The sequence below is a fragment of the Lagopus muta genome, chromosome 9 (assembly GCF_023343835.1).
Source record: "Lagopus muta isolate bLagMut1 chromosome 9, bLagMut1 primary, whole genome shotgun sequence".
Taxonomy (NCBI): Eukaryota; Metazoa; Chordata; class Aves; order Galliformes; family Phasianidae; genus Lagopus; species Lagopus muta.
The window spans coordinates 303,761-312,698 of NC_064441.1; the positions used below are offsets into that span (position 1 = coordinate 303,761).

Consider the following 8,938-nt stretch of genomic DNA (forward strand, 5'->3'; position numbering starts at 1 on the left):
CTGTGCCTTATTTGTCAGAGCTTGGTGACCACATTTCTTTGGTGCCTGCTGTCCAGCTGGAAAAGAGGTGGAACTTCAGAATGTGCAGCCCTGAGGACCGCAGAGGGAGATGGGAGCAGCACAGTGGAAGGCAGCTGTAAATCCCCACAGAAGAATCGGGTGGGATTCCCATTTGTTATTCTATGTGGTAATGTATTAATTCCTTCACTAAACTCTTCTGATTATTTTTATTACCCTTCTGATGTCACTCTGAATATTGCTGTTATCCTTATAAATACACAAACCCCTTTCTGCAGAATTTTAGCCATCCAACCAACATGCCCTGTGACCTTGAAGTCAGTACACTCAATTCGTCAGTCGAATTGAAAATAATTGAACTTTGGATGAAAAGTTCACTATGTAGCTGTAAGGCAAATACATTTGATATGGTTCAAGGTGTAAGTATGTGAGCATAAAATGAATATCATTCTAATGGGATTTGTATTTTCCTAGATGGAAGTGGACAATTTTGACAATACATCTCCATGCGAAAAAAAAGGTGTGTTTACAAAGGCAAGTGTCAGGTTAAAGACACAAATGCTGTATCATACAGAGGCTTTCATTAAAGAGAGGAATTACTTGAAGTTGATGTGGGCAAAGCGTACCTCTGTGTTTAATTCACAATAGGCATACACAGAAGCCCACACTTCGTCTTGCAAACCTTGCAAAGGTTTGTCCAGGCAGAAAGAGCCCTGCAGATGCCCCAGGCCTGGCCAGGAGCACCCAGCTCTGCTGGCAGCAACCTGGCCTGCTGCTGCTGATGGAGCTCATCTGCATGGTGAGCTGCAGGGCAGCCGCAGTGCGGTAGGTACTCGAGACACTGCTCTGAGGGAAGCACCTGCAAAGCCACCGCTGCACCGTGTGGGTCTGCTGGGGCAGGAGTGGCAGCAGACAGGAGGGCATGCAACATGGCCCCCAGCCACAGTGTTTGAAGACCTGGAAACAGGAATGCATCCATTCTCCTCCAGTTTAATACAGAAACTCCTGATCCTCTCCTGATACCAGCTGTGAGTTGATGTTAGTGTCGATGAATAGCAAATACTCCCCTGACATCAATCTAGATCACGTTTCATTGCAGAAGGATTGTCTTCAAATAGGCTGCTGCTGCTATGTTTAGGACCTATTTTCCATGCTCAATGATAGTGTCCTGCATCTTTCCAGAGCTACATCACCCCAGTGTCCTGGCTAGCTTTGGGCCCAGCCCCATAAGTCGCACTCCCATGAGTAAGCCTTATCCATGAATACAGTGAGTCTCATGTCATGACAAAAAGCTTTAATAAAATGCTGTTCTATGAGCACAATGAAAAGCCAATCTAATCAGTACCCAGAATCAGTACACCAGGCCCTAACACCCCTAAAGTGAGCACACATGTTGGGTAACCAACATGAAGAAGCTGATTCTGAAGACCTACCTAGATAATATATTTATTCTTTTCAATACATAAATCCTGAATAGGGCTCTGGAAATTGGAATTGTGAAAATAATTATGGTGATGATAATGATAAATTTAAAATGCTTTCCAGACCAGAAGCTGAGGAAATCTCTAGAGAGGTCTTTTGGTGGAGTTCATAAATCTTAACACCATTTTTAATTATTAGTTATTTCATAATCTACATTGCTTACTTAGCAACTGCTTTGGTACTGAGTATGCCATCCTGGCTACCTACGTTTTTGCCATAGGCAAGGATCTCAGAACTCCATTTGGATCATCTGTCATCCCCAATCTGCCTACATTGCTATTCTATAGCTGCAGATCTCAAGATGATGAACAGTGCTGGATATTCATCAACCTTATTTAAAAAATGGAGTAACTATGATGTAATGAGATTAAGAAATTTGGTTGATGCCATTAAGCGCATTAGCATTTATACAAAGATTAGAAGACATTTCCCTATTCCTGGCACTGCTCGTAACCCCCCGGATATGAGGGCCCGAGCCACTTCTTACTGCCATTTGCTGTTTCAGCAAATTGAGGCACTGAAGGAGGCATTAATTCACTCTTCAGGGGTTTTAAGAAACTTTTATATGACTAAAAGAGGACTTCAGATGCTTCAAAGAAGAGAGAATGCTGGCACTATCATGGCACTCCAGGGACTGAAACTCAGTCTGCAAAAGCTCATACAAATTCAAAAGAAGGAGAATTGTATTTATGGAGAACTGATGCTCTGCATATAGAAGTGTGTGTTTTGGTAGACATTGTGAGCTTCAGGAAGCCATTGAAGGGAATAAAATACAAATATACAGCCATGATATTTTATGATGTTTCCTTTCTTAGGCCTTTTTGGAGGTTATCACATCTTTGGTGGGTATTTGGCATAGGGTTAAGTAAACTCATGAGGAAAATGTAAAGGTAGGAAATTGAAGCAACTGATTATGCAGATTCTGTAATTTTCATAGTTATCCACTGGGGACTTCTCAGGTCCTTTGTGTTACAGAAGTCAGGTTTTGCAGTCAGAATGTACACAGTCTCTATGACTTCATGTGATAGTGCAGTTGTTCCAGACGGGTATCAATTCAGTCAAGAGCAAAAAATGATGTTAGCTGTATTCAGTGAATTTGGAAGTACCATTGACATCAAATTTCTTTGCCTCTGGTGGGTTTTTTTAAGCACCCATACAAAGCACTATTTTAAATTTTTAAGAAACTCAAATATAAGATATGAAGGCAAATGCTGCTACATTATTCTATTGTTGTTTTAGAACTTTTGAACATAAGCTTACAGTTCTAACACATCATTAACGTCCATGCCTTCCATGATGTTCTGGAACTTTCTCTTTGCAACACAGCATGGAAAAGGCTGAGGATAAGTGGTTGCAAGTTTACAGATTATAAGAGATGTGATGTGAGCTCGTAATTCAGGTTCTGTGTCATCTGTGGGAAAAGCCATAGAATGCTCATCGCTACTCCTTGCACACACCCAGATGTGGTATCAGATTCTGATCTCTTTAATCATTAAAACTTTTCATTATTATTTGAATCAGCACGCTGTCTGGAGAGATTCTTGCAGAGCAGAATGTTACTTTGCCGTGTGTTCCCACCTCCTGCTCTGCACTGGTAAATGTCTGAAAGACTTGAGTTAGTATGTGATATTCCGTGTAAATCTGACTTCAAAAGCAGATGAAGGATTGCCTTGCAGTCACGCTCCTACCACCAGCACTCTGTTATAAAGCTTTTTCTTTGACAGCCGAGTGGGCAAGTACTCGTAACTGCTGCCCAGTGGAGCTCCCCTGAGTTGGGCTGGGGGTCAGTGGGGACAGCGAGGGTGTGGTTTTTCATTCTTGTATTTCTGCAAGATGATTTTGAAAGGTATTGTCTAACAATTTACAGATCACAGACAGGGTTAGAGGGTTCCTACTTGCGTGAAACTCTATGATTCATGGAAAGATGCAATACGCCTTGCACGTTCTACAGGATGAAGTCATTAGAACCCATCACATCATTTTAGCATCTGATGGCATTAGCTTTCAAAACGTGTGCTTAGATTAGCTTGCAGAAAGTGTAAACTCATAGGCTTCTGTGGCAACTCTACTGTCTGATGAGAAAAGCGGGAGCTCGGCGCAGAAGTATTGGACTGCATCACAGGGAGCGTGGCCAGCAGGTCAAGGAGGTGATCCTGCCTTCTGCTCTGTGCTGTGGGGCCTCACCTGGAGCACTTCATCCAGATGTGGAGACCTCAGGGCAAGAGAGACACAGAGCTGTTAGAGTGTGTCTGGAGGAGGGCCACAAAAATGACGTCAGGGATGGAACACCTCTCCTGCCCTGGGGACAGGCTGAGAGCTGGGGCTGTGCAGAATGGAGAGGGGAAGGCGCTGGGGAGACCTGAGAGCAGCCTGTCAGTACCTAAAGGAGCTGTAAGACAAAGGGGACAGACTCATTAACAGGATGTGTTGTGACAGGACAAGGGGAAATGGTTTCAAACTGAAGAAGGGCAGATTTAGGCTGGATATAAGGAAGAGGTTTTTAACAAATGGGTGGTGGGGCACTGGCACAGGTTGCTCAGAGGGGAGTGGTTGTCCCATCCCTGCAGACAGCCAAGACAGCCTGGATGGGGCTCTGAGCACCTGATGGAGCAGTGGTGTCCCCTTTCACTGCAGAGGAGTTGAACTGGATGATCTTTAGGCGTCTCTTCCAACTCAGATGATTCTATGATTACAGAAGCCTCGTGTTTTGGATACAGCTTCCATCCAGAGTCAGTCAGATAATCCATCAATCCACTACAGTACAAAAAAGGTACTCTGACTTTCATAAAAAGTTTAAGTTGGTGCAGAATGTAGGTTTTGTGTAGCATGTTTATGTAAAAAAAAAAAAAAAAAAAAAAAAAAAGGGCCAGAGAACCAATTGTGGCTAATCAGTGTCCCATATGACATGGCAGCAATACATCTGTCAAAAATTACTCAGAACCTAAATATGTAGAAGTTCCCACGCACCTTTATTTGTCTAGCTGTAATCTTTGCTCTTGAATGTGTGCTTACCAAAGAAAAAGGGGAAGAAAAGGCATTGTGTGTGTTTAAGTGAAATGTGAGGGGCACACGTACTGATCCACCTTTGAACCTGCGTATCTCCTCTATTTCAGCTGAGTGTTGTCTCAGCTTGAGATCCAGAGCACAGATACCAGCACACCAAGCAACCGGGGCTTCCTGGGGAATTCATTTAAATAGGCTGTCTCCATTTATTGTAGAGTTGCAACTGCTTTAATGTCCACTCTGTAACATCTCTCTCACCTTAGGAAGACAAACTTTCTGCTCCACACTTCCTTACTCCTGTGCTACAAGCACTGCATGAAGACGTGCCCTGTAGGATCTCAGTACTGCCAACTGATCTACGACTATAGATCAAGTTGTGCCATGGGATATTTAAAGCCTCTGACCGGCTGTTTGCAACCTGTGTACATCTTTTTTTCTTAGATAACACCCAGTGTTAATGAAAAAAACAATGCCCAGCTGTTATTTGTGCTTTTAGTGAAGGATAATAGGTACCTTTTTGCCAGACGGAAAGATTAAAAAGGCATACAAAGTTATCAAAGAGTTTATCGAACTACTCGAGTGGTAAAAATGGACATCTTTACTCAAAATGAATTTGAAATGTATGAGGGAATGTGCTGCTGAACTCCAGAAAGCCATCCACATTGCGCTTTTAATTAGGTTAAATGAAACCTGATCCAGATTCCACTTGGTCGTTAGACTGGAATGCTGAAAATGCTGTAATCTACTTATACATCATATTGAAGAAGTTTTCTGTTTCTTTAAATTTCACTGCATTACAATGTGTTAAGTAAATAACCATGATTCACAAACTGACAGAGAAAGAGAAGACATACCAACCCAATTTATTTATCACAAGGCCAGGATTTAGTTACTGTCTTTTAAACTAAATACCAAAACCAGATGTGTTCTATATACAACCATCAACATCGGTCTTGAAAACTTGAGAAGAAAGTTTCTGCCATTATCAGGTCAGATAATAAAGACCGAAAGAGAAAATGATTGCAGTCTCAGCTGCATAAGGATACCTCCATAGATTTTGTAAGTTACAGCAGGAGGAGATGTGGGATGATGGGGCGTTCAGCTCTGCTGAGCGGGTGCAGTGCCATAATCCCCTTCCATGAAACTGTGGAATAGAGAGCAATTTTATTTTAGTTCTGGATGTTGAGCGTGTTGTGTATGACAGAGATGTTCTGAAATACGTGGTTGCTTGGCCATATATTTATAGTTGCTTATTACCATAGATCCTAAAGGAAGTTCTGTCTTAGGAGTCAGTAAAACGAGGAATACAGCAGAAACAACTGAGAAACAGATGTTGCCTTCTCTGAAAGTGTCCCAGTGCCTGGGAACTGCCCCCTAATCACTTCAAATTAGATTGTTTTTAGCATCAACGGCACGCTGCGCTTCCAAACTCGGTTTGCTGATCGGATTCAATTTCGACTTTCTACCTCAAAACCTCAAATGATTCAAAACACAGCAAAAAGCAAGGTTGAGAACAACAATGTAAATGAGAGCAGCCAAATCAAACAGAGGAAAACCTCACAGGGGCTTTCGCAGCCCAGGAGTAATTGAAAATAGCTTCCTATTAACAAAAAAACCCACATTCTCCCATGAAACAGCTCTTTTTGGGCTACTGTTCCAGATTATGCTGTAATTTGCCTTAATTATTTACACAATGCTTCAGGTGTGTGCAGTGCTCTTTGGCACTGAACTGAACAGAGAAAAAGCCCTTCCCCAGACAGCTCCCAGCCAGCACATCGTGTGCAGCACCAGGCAGGATGGAAAAAGTAAATGTACCTGGCTGCTAATCTGTGCAAATATTCGTGTCAGTTTTTGACATGATTTATTTAAGTAAAACACAGCTCTCATTGACATTCACTGGTTTTGTGATTGACTTGAAAGGAGTCGGAATTGTGCTAACAACTGATGAGGTTTCATAACATTTATTCCTTTCCATTTGCAATTGAAACGTGTTTCCATGTGTGCAGAGGTCTCCATCTGCTCTCTGTAGTTGGTCAGAGTCTTTTGTTTTATTGGTTGTTGTATTTAGTGCTTACTGTTTCCAATTAACACTGCAAGGACAAAAAAAAAAAAAAAAAGAATAATTTTGTATGGGTCAGGAAAAAGGAAATTTCCATGATTTTTGTCACATGAGACTTTAAAAAGAGCCTGAAGCTAAATACTGCAACTACTGTTCACTGGTTCTCTTTATAGTTAGTGGCCTTTATAAATGCAAAAACCCTACTTAGACATTCAGGTAATTCATTTGCCCTTTCCTGCACCCTTCTTCCCTCCGGCAGACTGTAACCTGGAATTTGTCATCCAGGCCTTGCAGTCAATGTATTACAGGTGAAATTCAAAAGGAGTTGAAATCCAAATTACGATTGCATCTCAGCACATTTGAGATTGTTTGTGATAATTAAGATGAGTTTTAAAAGCAAGAATTTGGAAGTATGTCTTACAGTCTAACACTACTTAATGAATTGTAAAACACAGTTTACAGTGAAAAAAGGATTTTCTGATGTTCTTAAGTTTAAGATGCTAACTTAGGATCTGGATAAGGAACTGGGTGAAATGGAGTGCGCCCTTAAAATAGTGAAAGTTGTACTGCAGGAAGACACCAACCCAGGTGTAAGGCTGAAGGTCAAAAATGGGCCCCTGAACTTTTTCTGCTGACTACAACAAAACCAGTACTTCATTACTTGTGCAGATGCCCTATTTGTTAGGTCACACTGCTTCCCAAGTAATCTTCAACAGTGATCACCCAGTGTTATTAAAGGCTAAGAAATTGTAATCCGTGAACTCTGTATACCAATAAATTGTCTGACTCCCTTTGGTAATTCCTATAGCTTTCTTCTAAGAGTATTGTATTTTAATGTTATCACTGGGGATCTTCAAAAATCTAAGTTCACATGTACACCTACAAACATATTTATTTGTTTTCACACACTCATGCACAGACCTGAGAGTGTGAATGTGTGGCCTCTCTGAGTTCTTAGGGTTTCCAGCAAACAACTTGTGTAACTGCCTGGATGATGCACAGCCTCCCGCTGTGGTCAGGGAGACGGGCTGCCTTTTTCCCATTTAGAATCGTGTGAACAAGCAGAACGTTCTAGTGCAATTTGTATCGAGTGCATACCGGTGGTCAGTGTCTGACTCTATGGCAGAGGAACTTGAGGTTTGGTCTTCTGTTATCTACGATAGCACTGCTGAGTTGTGTGAAGGACGTGTGCCTTTTGCATGACAGGTACGTGATCCTTAAATGGCAACAGATGTAAATGTACCTTCAGCCCCCAAAGTATGGTATGGTATGGTATGTTATATTGTGTTGTGTTGTGCTGTGTTGTGTTATATCGTACTATATTACATTATATTATATACCATTAGCCTTCTCATTGCTGCCGAGGTGATGGTCTCAGTGAGATGTTTCATGGTAGAAGTGGATGCAGACTGTGAAGAACTACACAGACCTGTGATCCAGCACAGGGACACTGACCCTGGCTGTGCTGCCCTCCCCGTTGCCTGCTAAACCCACCCCTGGCAGACCTCAGCACAGCAGGAACATCGCACACACATGCAGAAAATATTACAGTTGTGTACAGTTGACACTCACATAAACACAAATAGAAATCATGTGGGAATTTCTTTTAATGAACAGCAGCAGATGTTTTTCTTGCAGGCAAAAGAGGAACAAATACATGCTTGACACTTAATAAAAACATCAGTATGTTTGTGCCCAATACACTAAAATACTGTTCAGCAATAATTCCACCTTGCAAAAATATTATCAGTGTAATGCTGCCAAGGCCGTTGTGTGTATCTTGGCCAACCTGGACATGGGCTGTAGCAATTTTTATGTTTGACTTTTCAGAAACCTCTCTGTTTTGTTAGTCAATCAGTTTATCTTGCTCATTCTGTTCCTCATCCCTTGCCTATTTTACCCCTTATTAATCTCTCTTTCTCCTTTGCCAGACCATGCAAAATGTCATCCAAATTGGCCATTCCTCATTACACTTCAGGTTACATTAGAACATTCATATATACACAGTTCACAGAGTGGACTCCTCCAATACAGATTTCCTTTCCTGTGTCAAATGGTACCTGGTTGGCTTGCAGAGCAAGGAGCAACAGTTCCTGCACTAATGGCAGGGTTAAGGTCTGACACCCATTAAGGTTTGACACCGTGTCAAAAATACACTCTCATGGACATAACGTGTTTCTTATGCTGAAAATTAACATTTAAACACTGTAATTTGGTATTGAGATGATATTCCACATTTTAAAATATATTGTACTTTGTGCATTACCTTTTCTTTCTAATGTTGGTGTATGTGAAATCATACTGTAAAGAAAGTGCAGAAAACAAAGGAATGTATGTTGGAGGGAACTCAGTTGGGAGGAATTGTTTGGGAAGTTT

General features: G+C 41.6%; 1 long non-coding RNA gene across 3 annotated transcripts in view; it reads left to right on the forward strand.

Annotated features, from left to right (window-relative positions):
• The window catches only part of LOC125697627 (uncharacterized), a 52,091-nt gene extending 43,370 nt beyond the window's left edge, over positions 1-8,721 (forward strand). For all 3 annotated transcript variants that reach the window (XR_007378888.1, XR_007378889.1, XR_007378890.1), the window contains one exon: positions 19-8,721. This is a non-coding gene — a long non-coding RNA (uncharacterized LOC125697627). The remainder of the gene's footprint in view (positions 1-18) is intronic.
• The last annotated feature ends 217 nt before the right edge of the window (positions 8,722-8,938 follow it).